Source organism: Phaseolus vulgaris, chromosome 2 (assembly GCF_051622355.1).
Source record: "Phaseolus vulgaris cultivar YP4 chromosome 2, ASM5162235v1, whole genome shotgun sequence".
In the NCBI taxonomy this organism is placed as follows: Eukaryota; Viridiplantae; Streptophyta; class Magnoliopsida; order Fabales; family Fabaceae; genus Phaseolus; species Phaseolus vulgaris.
In genome coordinates, this window is record NC_143499.1 from 18,867,798 (window position 1) to 18,877,409 (window position 9,612).

At 44.7% G+C, this 9,612-nt stretch overlaps 1 pseudogene across 1 annotated transcript; it reads left to right on the top strand.

Moving 5' to 3' along the window:
- The first annotated feature begins 6,305 nt into the window (after positions 1-6,305).
- LOC137809135 (L-ascorbate oxidase-like) lies at positions 6,306-9,167 on the top strand (annotated as a pseudogene). The gene is made up of 6 exons (XR_016518289.1): positions 6,306-6,407; positions 7,278-7,475; positions 7,606-7,698; positions 7,848-8,054; positions 8,163-8,328; positions 8,503-9,167. The product of XR_016518289.1 is annotated as an L-ascorbate oxidase-like (transcript).
- The last annotated feature ends 445 nt before the right edge of the window (positions 9,168-9,612 follow it).

The window sequence follows — 9,612 nt, forward strand, 5'->3', positions numbered from 1 at the left end:
TTCGCCGGTCGCCTCAGCCTCTCAGCTATATTGGGCATGGCGATCAGGTCCTTCAGCTCCACCACAAAGTTGTACCTCGCCGGTCTCGCTCTTTCTCTGGCCAGGCGGTCACTTCCCGCTGGACCCCGGGGCTGGGGCTTTCTGGCCTCGTAGGGGCGTCTCGCCTCTGGCTTCTTTCTTCCCGTCGTGGTCTCATTGACCCTGACGGGTTGAGCTCGCGCAGGTCCCCTCGGGCGTGAGGGTACGACGCTGGTGCGCTTCACACACACCTCCCCTTCAAAAGCAATATGTTCTACCGCCCTACGCCGTAGCTCAGCGAAAGTCCTAGGGCGGTTGCGAATGATAGATTCTCCAAAAGGACCGGGGCATACGCCTTTCACGAAGGCGTACACGATCATAGGCTCCTCTGTCGTACCAACCTTCACGACCTGGGCCCCGAAGCGATTGATGTATTCCTTCAGGGTCTCCCCTTGGTACTGCTTCACATCAAACAGATCGTAGGAGATCGGCTGCGGGGCCTTGTTTGCTAAGTATTGTTCCCTGAACAATCGTGACAATTGGCGGAAAGATGTGATATGACCGTCCGGGAGGCTGATGAACCAGTCCATAGCCATCCCAGTTAGGGTGCTCATGAAGAGCTTGCACTTGGCAGCGTCAGAACCGCCTACCAGGACCATCTGTGTGTGAAATGCAGCAAGGTGCGTCTCTGGGTCCTCCATCCCGGTGAAGATCACCTTGGGCCCCGCGAACGTGTTCGGGATCACGACATCTAGGATCTCCTGCGAGAAGGGAGTGGAAAACTCCCTTGGTGGGGAATGGTTCTCCATCTCGTCATGTTCATGCCACCTCCGATCATTTCTCAGGCCCTGGCGCAACTCCTCATTTACGCGGTGGAGCTCTTCATTCCGCTCATGCGAGGCATCGAGATCTGCCTGCATGCGTTCCTGTTCCAGTTTCGACTCCGCCATATCCTGCTGCAGCCCCCTCATTATCTCCAGGACCTATTGCATGGACAGTTCTGCTGGGGCTGCGCGTGCTGTACTTCGTCTGGTGGGGGCATTGTCACTCCAACCTCCTCCAACGTTACTGTAACTTGGTAGATTTTCTCGAACTTGTGATGGGACTGATGTTTTATATCGGCCCCACGGTGGGCGCCAAATGTTCTGTCCGGTTGACTGGGACGTCTTCGTGCGCGACCTCAACCGTCAGCTAGGGACTCCTTCCCGCTGGTTACCTGTGGATTCCTGCAAAAAAGAGGACAAAGAGGCGCCCTAGCGGCCGTTTGCACTCCGACGCTCAAGTCAGCCAGCAAGAAACACCAAAACTGGTGCACCTCCGTCTCTGAGCACCGCGTATGGCACTCTGAGCACCGCGTATGGCACTCTGAAGGCACTCTGAGCAACTGCGTATTGTGTGTATGTTTTCTCCCTCAGGCAAAGATCTTTCCCCAGTCCCTTGTACGTAACCTCAAGGCACAAGCAAGCAACTAGAGAGTTCTGGTAAATTTGCCAAAAGTTCGAACCCCGTTTCCAACATTCTCAGCGTTATTTAAACTACCCAAGCATTTAAAGCGCCTCAAAGCGCCTTTAATTACAAATGCAACGCACTCAATCAGCGTATCTAATTAGAAAACGTAGCGCATTTAAGACGTTGAAACGCTTGGGAGCCATTATAGTACCTGAATGCTCGAAACGGAAACTGTATTGAATGACTTTAATTACCTGGCACCTGACTAAAGGGTGTTTCTATTCTGACATGGTTGTCGTACACGTGGAGGGCCTCACGACGCCGTGACCCCATCAGGGGACATTTCTACGTGTGAGTCCTCCTGCTTGGGAGTGCTATTGCGCTAGGGGTGACTTTTTGGGTGCCAACTCATGCCCTCAATAATCTAGTCACTCACTTTGAGAGCGTATCTGCCTTCCTCTTGTACCCTGCACCCGGTTACCCTGGGCGTGACCTTCCTCTTGAGTCGTATCTGTCCCAAAGGTGTCTCTGGGCGGCAGGGGTACTTCACGAGTCAGGCTGCCCTATACTGGTGTTGTTACTATGGCCTTGAAGCCACCTTTCTCTCCTCTTTATTACTAAACCCTGGTTATCCAGGGTTTGGGGCCTTCCCACGGCGTCGCCCCCTCCATGGTCTTTCCTACCCATGGGTATCGGGGAGTAGCGCTGTGGTCACCTTGCCCTTGTGCCATTCCATCTTGGTGACACCCAGTCGGGCGGCGCCCTATCTCGGCGATGCCCTGCTAGGCGACGCCTTACCTGGGCGGCGCCTTACCTTGGCGACGCTTTACGTTGACTTTGGCCTTTACGTTGACTTTGACCTTGACTTCGTCAACGCCCAGGTACGGGACGATACAGATGGTAACTTGACCTTCATGTGCCTTGTTGAAGGCACAACTCCTCTCCTGTTGAGTGTTGGCCTTCCCAACAGGATGTTGTATGCCAATGGAGCGTTCACAACAAGGTACCTGATCTTCTCTGTGCGCGAGGCCAACCCATCTGTGAACGTCGTCCTTAACTCAATGTACCCCCTGACTTCCACTTGATCACCGGCAAAACCGTACAAGCAGCCCCCATATGGCCTCAGCTGGTCAGGGGATAATTGTAATCTTTCAAAAGTCGGCCAAAACATCACATCTGCCGAGCTTCCTTGATCGACCATCACCCGATGGACCATCCTTTCCGCCGTAACAAGCGAGATTACAATAGGGTCATTGTCATGAGGCACAACATCCCTAAGGTCTTCTTTGGTGAACGTAATGTCCACGTCGGGTGAGTGATCCTCGAAGACCTCCACTGACATCACGAACCTTGCATACGTCTTTCGCTGCGACGCAATACACCTACCATCCGAGAATCCACCAGCTATGGTGTGGATCTCGCCGTGAATGGGCACTTCGTGCTGCTGTCCCTCACTGCTTGCCGGTTGTGAACCTGATGATTGCCCAGGTTGCTTCTCCAACAAGTAGTCCTTCAAGAACCCACACTTGACCAACTCGGCGAGTTGGTACACCAAAGCCAAACACGAATTGATGGAATGGCCAAAGCTCTTGTGGAACTCACACCACGTGTCTGGTTTTGGGCCCAACACCTTATCCGTCGTCTTCTCAAGCACTTTGAGCCTGGCAGCAATGTTCGAGATGGCGATCAGGTCAGCCAATCCCATCACGAACTCGTACCTCGGCGAGCGATTAGACTCTTTAGGCCATCCTGCCGCCTTCCCCTTGCTCTTCTTTGGATCATAAGGATGATGCATCCTTTGACCCTTCTTCCCTGCCGCCGCCTCCATCACCCTCTGCGGCCGATCCTCGTCTGAGCGCGTGGTTTAGCGGGGGCCACATTTCCCCTTTTCTCAGAGACCTCGCTCTCAGCAGCGATGTGAGCCACGGCACGTCGCTGGATTTCAGCGAACGTGGCGGGGTGACTCCTTATCAGCGATTCACTAAAAGGTCCGGGCAACACGCCCTTTTTGAAGGCATGCACAAACATTTTTTCATCCTTACCTGGCAGGCGAACAATCTGAGCTCCGAATCTGTTCAAGAAATCCTTCAGAGACTCCCCTTGATACTGCCTCACGTCGAACAGATCGTAAGATAGCAACAACGGTGCCTTGTTCACTATGTACTACTCAACGAACATCTTGGAGAACTGCTGGAACGTGGTAATGTGGCCAGTAGGCAGACTGACGAACCAGTCCAGCGCTGTTCCACTGAGAGTGCTCATGAACACCTAGCAGTAGACCGCGTCTGAACCTCCTGAGAGCATCATCTGCGTGTGAAACACCGTGAGATGAGCCTCAGGATCTTCCACCCCGGTGAAAGATGCTTTCACCGCTACCGTATTCGCAGAGACCACCATGTCCATGATCTCCTGAGAAAACGGCATGGGAAAACTACGCGGTGGGGACGAGGGTGCAGATCTGTCCCCAATCGCACGCTCCTCCCGTCCCTGAAGGGCTTTACGCAGCTCTTCGTTGACTCTGTTGAGCTCTTCATTCCTAGCTTGTGAGGCCACTAGCGCCTCATGCATTCTCTCTTGTTCGGAACGTGATGCAGCCACGTTCTCCTGCAACGTCCTCATCATCTCCATCACCTGAGTCATAGACACAGCGTCCTCTTCGGTTGACAGCGCGACTGAACTGGATCGCGTTGTCCTCATTCTTTCAAAGCAAACTCAACAACTCAAAGAAACTCCAAACGAATGGTGAAAACTCCAGAAAACCGACTGCGACAGCAAGCAGTCGAATAGAAAGCACCAAAACTTCAACAAACTCGAACTGTGGTTGGGAATCACCTTTTATACGGCCCCACGGTGGGCGCCAGATGATCCTGCCGGTTGACCTAGCGCAAAAGCGATGCCTCATCACGATCTTTCCTCACCAGCCTTGGCACCACGTGCCCTTCAAGTCCACACCACAGATTGTCGCTCTGAGAACCTGAAAACACAAGATGGCGCCTCTGCGGCCGGTGGCGCTCCGACGCTCAAGTCAGTAACAAGAACACCTAAAAATTGAGAGAAAACTATGCTCTATAGAACCATACTAAAGTGCACTCAACCCTAAATAATGAGCCGTAATGAACGTACCTCTGCAAATTCTGTTAAGTTTACCTTTATAGCTAGGTTTTTTCTCTCTCCAGGAAGTTACGCTTTGGACGCGTGGCTCGCATCCAACCCTGCACGTGTTACCATCTGGGCTGGGGTAGCAGGTAGTACCCAGCCCTACACATGTCATCATCTGAGCTAGGATAACTTGAGCGTCATTTCTATATTGCATCCAACCCTACACGTGTCGTCATCTGGTTGGGCTAACTGGTAGTACCCAACCCTACACGTGTCATCATCTGGGTTGGGGTAACTTGAGCGTCATTTCTATGTAGTAACCAGCTGCGCGGCCAGGTCTCCTATTCAAGGAGTAATCTAGCACGTAACACGCTCTAGAACACCACCCGACAAGGCGAGTATCGGATGCAACAAAGTACACCATCTCTGTGATATCGCTTGTCGCAAGTACCACCCTCCTTATTGCTACGCCATGCATGTTCCAGCTGAGGAAACCTTGCCACCAACGAATGTCCACTCTGGGAATCCCGTCGTTGATGAGCAAGTTGTTCCCTCCAACTCACTCGACCTTCACGCCCCATGCTGGCGTAACAATCCTCTTACTGAACCTACATGCTTGAACTTACTCGTCTGAGCCTCCAACAACTTTAACTAAGTTTATTGGGAAACTCGGGCGATGTGCTCCTTGCGGCGATGTCAGATCACCTGATCTTCCATTATCTAACACGTCGATGACACACAAACCCGGCGACAACCGACTATGTACACTGCAGAGCGCCACTTCCACGAACGGCGACTATGCTCACTTCTGAACCATTCATCTTTCTCTTGTCCACGTGTCCTGCTGAGCACGCCCCACCTAGTCACTTGCTAGACACGTCATCACACCCGATGACCTGATCGGTACATTCTCTGTCATTATTCTTGTTCTTGGTATAATCGAAAGCCACCTAAAGGTTCCCTTTGTCCAAAGCCTAATCGTTCTTCGAAATCTCTTACGAGAGGACCTAGACGCTTCTACACCCGATCATTCATGTCAAAGATCTGCTATCGTTTTGCTGCATACTGGGATTGCAATTTTTTGTCTTTAGGCACGCAAACTTCTGGTTATACAGGTCTGGAAAAGTTCTGTTCAACCATTTTATGAATTCTTTTCTTTAAATTACATATTGAGATGGAGTTGTATTTTATTTTAGGGGATCCTAAAAAACATTTCAATGATGTGGTTGTTAAGAATGGGGTTGGTTTAGGATTTGCGGCTATAGGATTCTCTTCTCATATGGATGGACCTGAAGACGGATCAGACGGATCTGGTCTAACTGCAGTTGGTGAAGCAAGATTAATCCCTGATTTGTCTACTCTAAGGAGAATTCCATGGTAAATAATGTTTTTCTTTACAGGATATGAGCTTTTTGCATAAATTAAACTTTCTTTTCAATTGATTCTCAAGTTATCAAAAATATAATATTCTCCAATAAATTAACGATGGAAAAGATCAAAGGGAGATGTCTTTTTATTATTTATATGTATTGATTAACATCAAATGTATGTAATAAACACAAAGTTGTAACTTAATATTGAAATTATGAAGCTATCATAAAATTAGAATTTGGACTTACTTAAGGAAAGTTTAAGTTTTCTTTCCATATATACACACACAAACTGCAAATTCAGAAGTAGCATTCCTAGTTCTCACGCCACCAAAAAGCAAAAGAGTGTGAAGATTTGAAAGCAGAACAATGAAGCTTGGTTTCTTTTTGTTCTCTCTAGTTCTCTACCTGATACTAGAACCTGGGATCTTCAAAGTAGAAGCTGATGACGATGATGATGAGTTTGTGAAAGTAAGAGGGGTGCAACTAAAGTTAATTAAATGAAGTGATTTACAGTAGAGAGACACTTGGAATCTAGTATTGTGTAAGTGTTGTTGATGCTACCAGATTTGAAGGAATCACAAATATTTTTTGTATCTAGTATCTGCTGGTGATTGAAGTGTTTCCAAAATCACTTGGTGCCCAGATCTGTAATGACACTGTTACACATGTTATCATTTATTTGTCTCCTATATGAAGAAAGCTGCAATCTCTGTAGTATAAGGTCTTTTACTATTAAAAAAATGAAGGCTGCTTATCTTCTTATAGAGCTTACATGATAAAGTATTCAATCCTTGCAGCACACATTCTTCTAGATAAAAAAATTGTCTCAAAAAGTGTTTTAGTTTCTGTTGTTAAGGAAACTATTTGATAATTTTGTATACTCATGTTCTTGGGTCATACCTTTAAGATTTGGAATAACTCATTAAACATGATATCAAGTTTTCCTCATTCATCTTAGATGTTAGTTTAGTGGTCTATCCTCTTCCCATTCATTATTGCCATATTCATTTAATTGAATCATATATGCAGTAAGTGCTTGATTTCTTTCTTAGTTGCTTTTCTTATTCACTATAACACATTTCATCACAAAAACTTAGTTTAAAAGGCAGAACCAACAATAAAATGTATTATATAATAACAATCTATTTCAGTTCATCCATTATATAAAGACCATCCCAGTTTTTAACATCTCTCAACTATATCTCAATTAGCTTTCTCTCTTTCTTACGCGTATTTTACTTGCTAGGCATGGTTGAGCCTCCATTCAGCTCAAGGGCTATTCCAACATTGTTCATTCTCTGTTTCTTCCTTATTTTTGGGAATTTCCGCAATGCATAGGCCAGAAATAGACATGACAAATGGGAGGTGAAGTATGAGTATAGGTCCCCTGATTGCTTTAAGAAGCTTGTTATCACGGTCAATGGAATAACTCCAGGACCCACCATCCAAGCTCAGGAGGGTGACACAGTTGTCGTTCAAGTTAAAAACACTTTGATCACAGAAAACCTTTCCATCCACTGGCATGGGATTAGACAGGTTTGGCTTCATCTTCTACCCCAAAATATTTTTTCAAAAGATAAGCTTAAATAAAAGAGATTTAAATGATTAATTTAGACTTTTCATTTGTTCTTATTGATTATTCACGTGTAGGGTTTGTATGTGGTAGATTGGAACTCCTTAGTTTGATGGAACAGAAGGGGTAACTCAATGTCCTATATTGCCTGGCGACACATTTATTTATCAGTTTGTTGTAGACAGGGTAAGTTCTAAAATTCTAACTTATATTAACCCACATGAATAATCATGTTAATTCCTTATCTTTTGTTTGTTGTTGGCTGTTGAATTCTTTCATACATAACACCAAAACAGTTCTTAGTGTCTTATTTGCTTGAATGTTTTATGTCACAGCCTGGTACATATCTTTACCATGCTCACTATGGAATGCAAAGGGAAACGGGGCTATATGGACTAATTCGTGTGGCACTCCGTGACCCTGAACCCTTTACCTATGACTTTGACAGAAGCATTATTCTGAACGATTGGTACCACAAGAGCACTTATGAACAAGCTGCTGGACTGTCTTCGATTGCCTTTCAATGGGTGGGAGAGCCTCAAGTAAATTAATTGTTCAATGCAAAATCTACCATCTTTTCTATTTCCTTTCTTCAATGTGTAACTGTTGGTTTTATTCTTACTCTTTGTATATATTTTTGTTTTCCCCAGTCACTTCTGATTCATGGAAAAGGAAGATTCAATTGCTCCAAGTTTCCAAGCTTGAGCACTGATGTTTGTGACATCAAAGTGTTCTCCCTTTATACAAACTGTGATGCCAGGCAAAACATACCGACTCAGAATTGGCAGCTTGACTGCTCTTAGTTTCCAAATAGAGGTAATCAAAGGTTTTGTATATAAATAAATTTTCATACAAATTCTTTCAATTAGCTTGAATTGAAGTATAACTTAAACTGAAACTTTTATTTATTTTCTGTTATAATCTTCTTCCTTACATGTCTTGTTATTCTTTTTTTGCCACTTGATAATAACTTCTGACCTATCAATGCAGGGCCATAATATGATTGTGGTTGAAGCAGATGGTCACTATTTTGAACCATTTGTGGTGAAAAACCTCTTCATATACTCTGGTGAAACCTACTTAGTTTTGGTGAAAACAGACCAAGATCCATTAAGGAACTATTGGATCACCTCAAACGTGGTAAGCAGAAAAAGAACCACCCCATAGGGTTTTGGTCATTTTCAACTACTACCCCAATGATGTAAAGTAAATATACATGAAGATGACCAAGGATGTTGTACTTGAAGGGTCATCTCAACAAGCAAAGAAAGACTTCACCACAAGGAGGAATGGACAAGGACCAAAGCACTTGAAGTTCTTCCTATTAGTCTTTTTAAAATTATTAGAAAAATGTTGTAAATAAGTGGACTCACATAAAGGATCTAAATAGTAAAGAATAAACAAAAGTAGAGTAGGTTTTATGTAGAACATAAAAGGAAGGTGTAGATATAGATATAAAGGGTGCCAATGTACAAAAATCAGTCACACCTTCCATGTGACATAAAAAGAAGGTGTAGGTGCAGTTTTAGGGAGGTGTCAAAGAAAGAAACCAAGTCACTCCTCCCTTGTGACATGTAAATATGTGCCAAATTCAAATGCTTCTCATTTGAATTTTCCCACTTTAATTGCAGTCCTCTCACACTAAAAATAGAGGTGCTGTGCTCATGTAAATTCAGATTTGGAATTTGAAGAAAAGTTACTCTACTCAAATTGAGAGAGATTTGTGTGAGACTTGTTCTCCTACTTTTCTTATCTTGTGAGTTTGGGAAGCTCTCAAGTGGTGGCATCTTGCACTTATCTTGGATCAATCAGCTTTTGAAAAATATTTTTCTTTTTAAAACTAGATTGATTTAGTTGTGAATTTGATTAAGGAATTTTAAATCGTGGTTTTAACCGATTAAATGTATGTCCTTGTAACAACTTTTCGAAAATCTGTTTTAACTGATTTGGTTGTTTAGATTTGCTTTAACGTTAGCATTTCAAGTATTATAAATATGTTTTTGATTCAAACGTTTAATGATTGATGGAAAAATAAAACTTTTGATACTCTGAGTTGAGATTGATTTGAGAGATTACAAAACTGTTTGTGAAAAGGTTTCT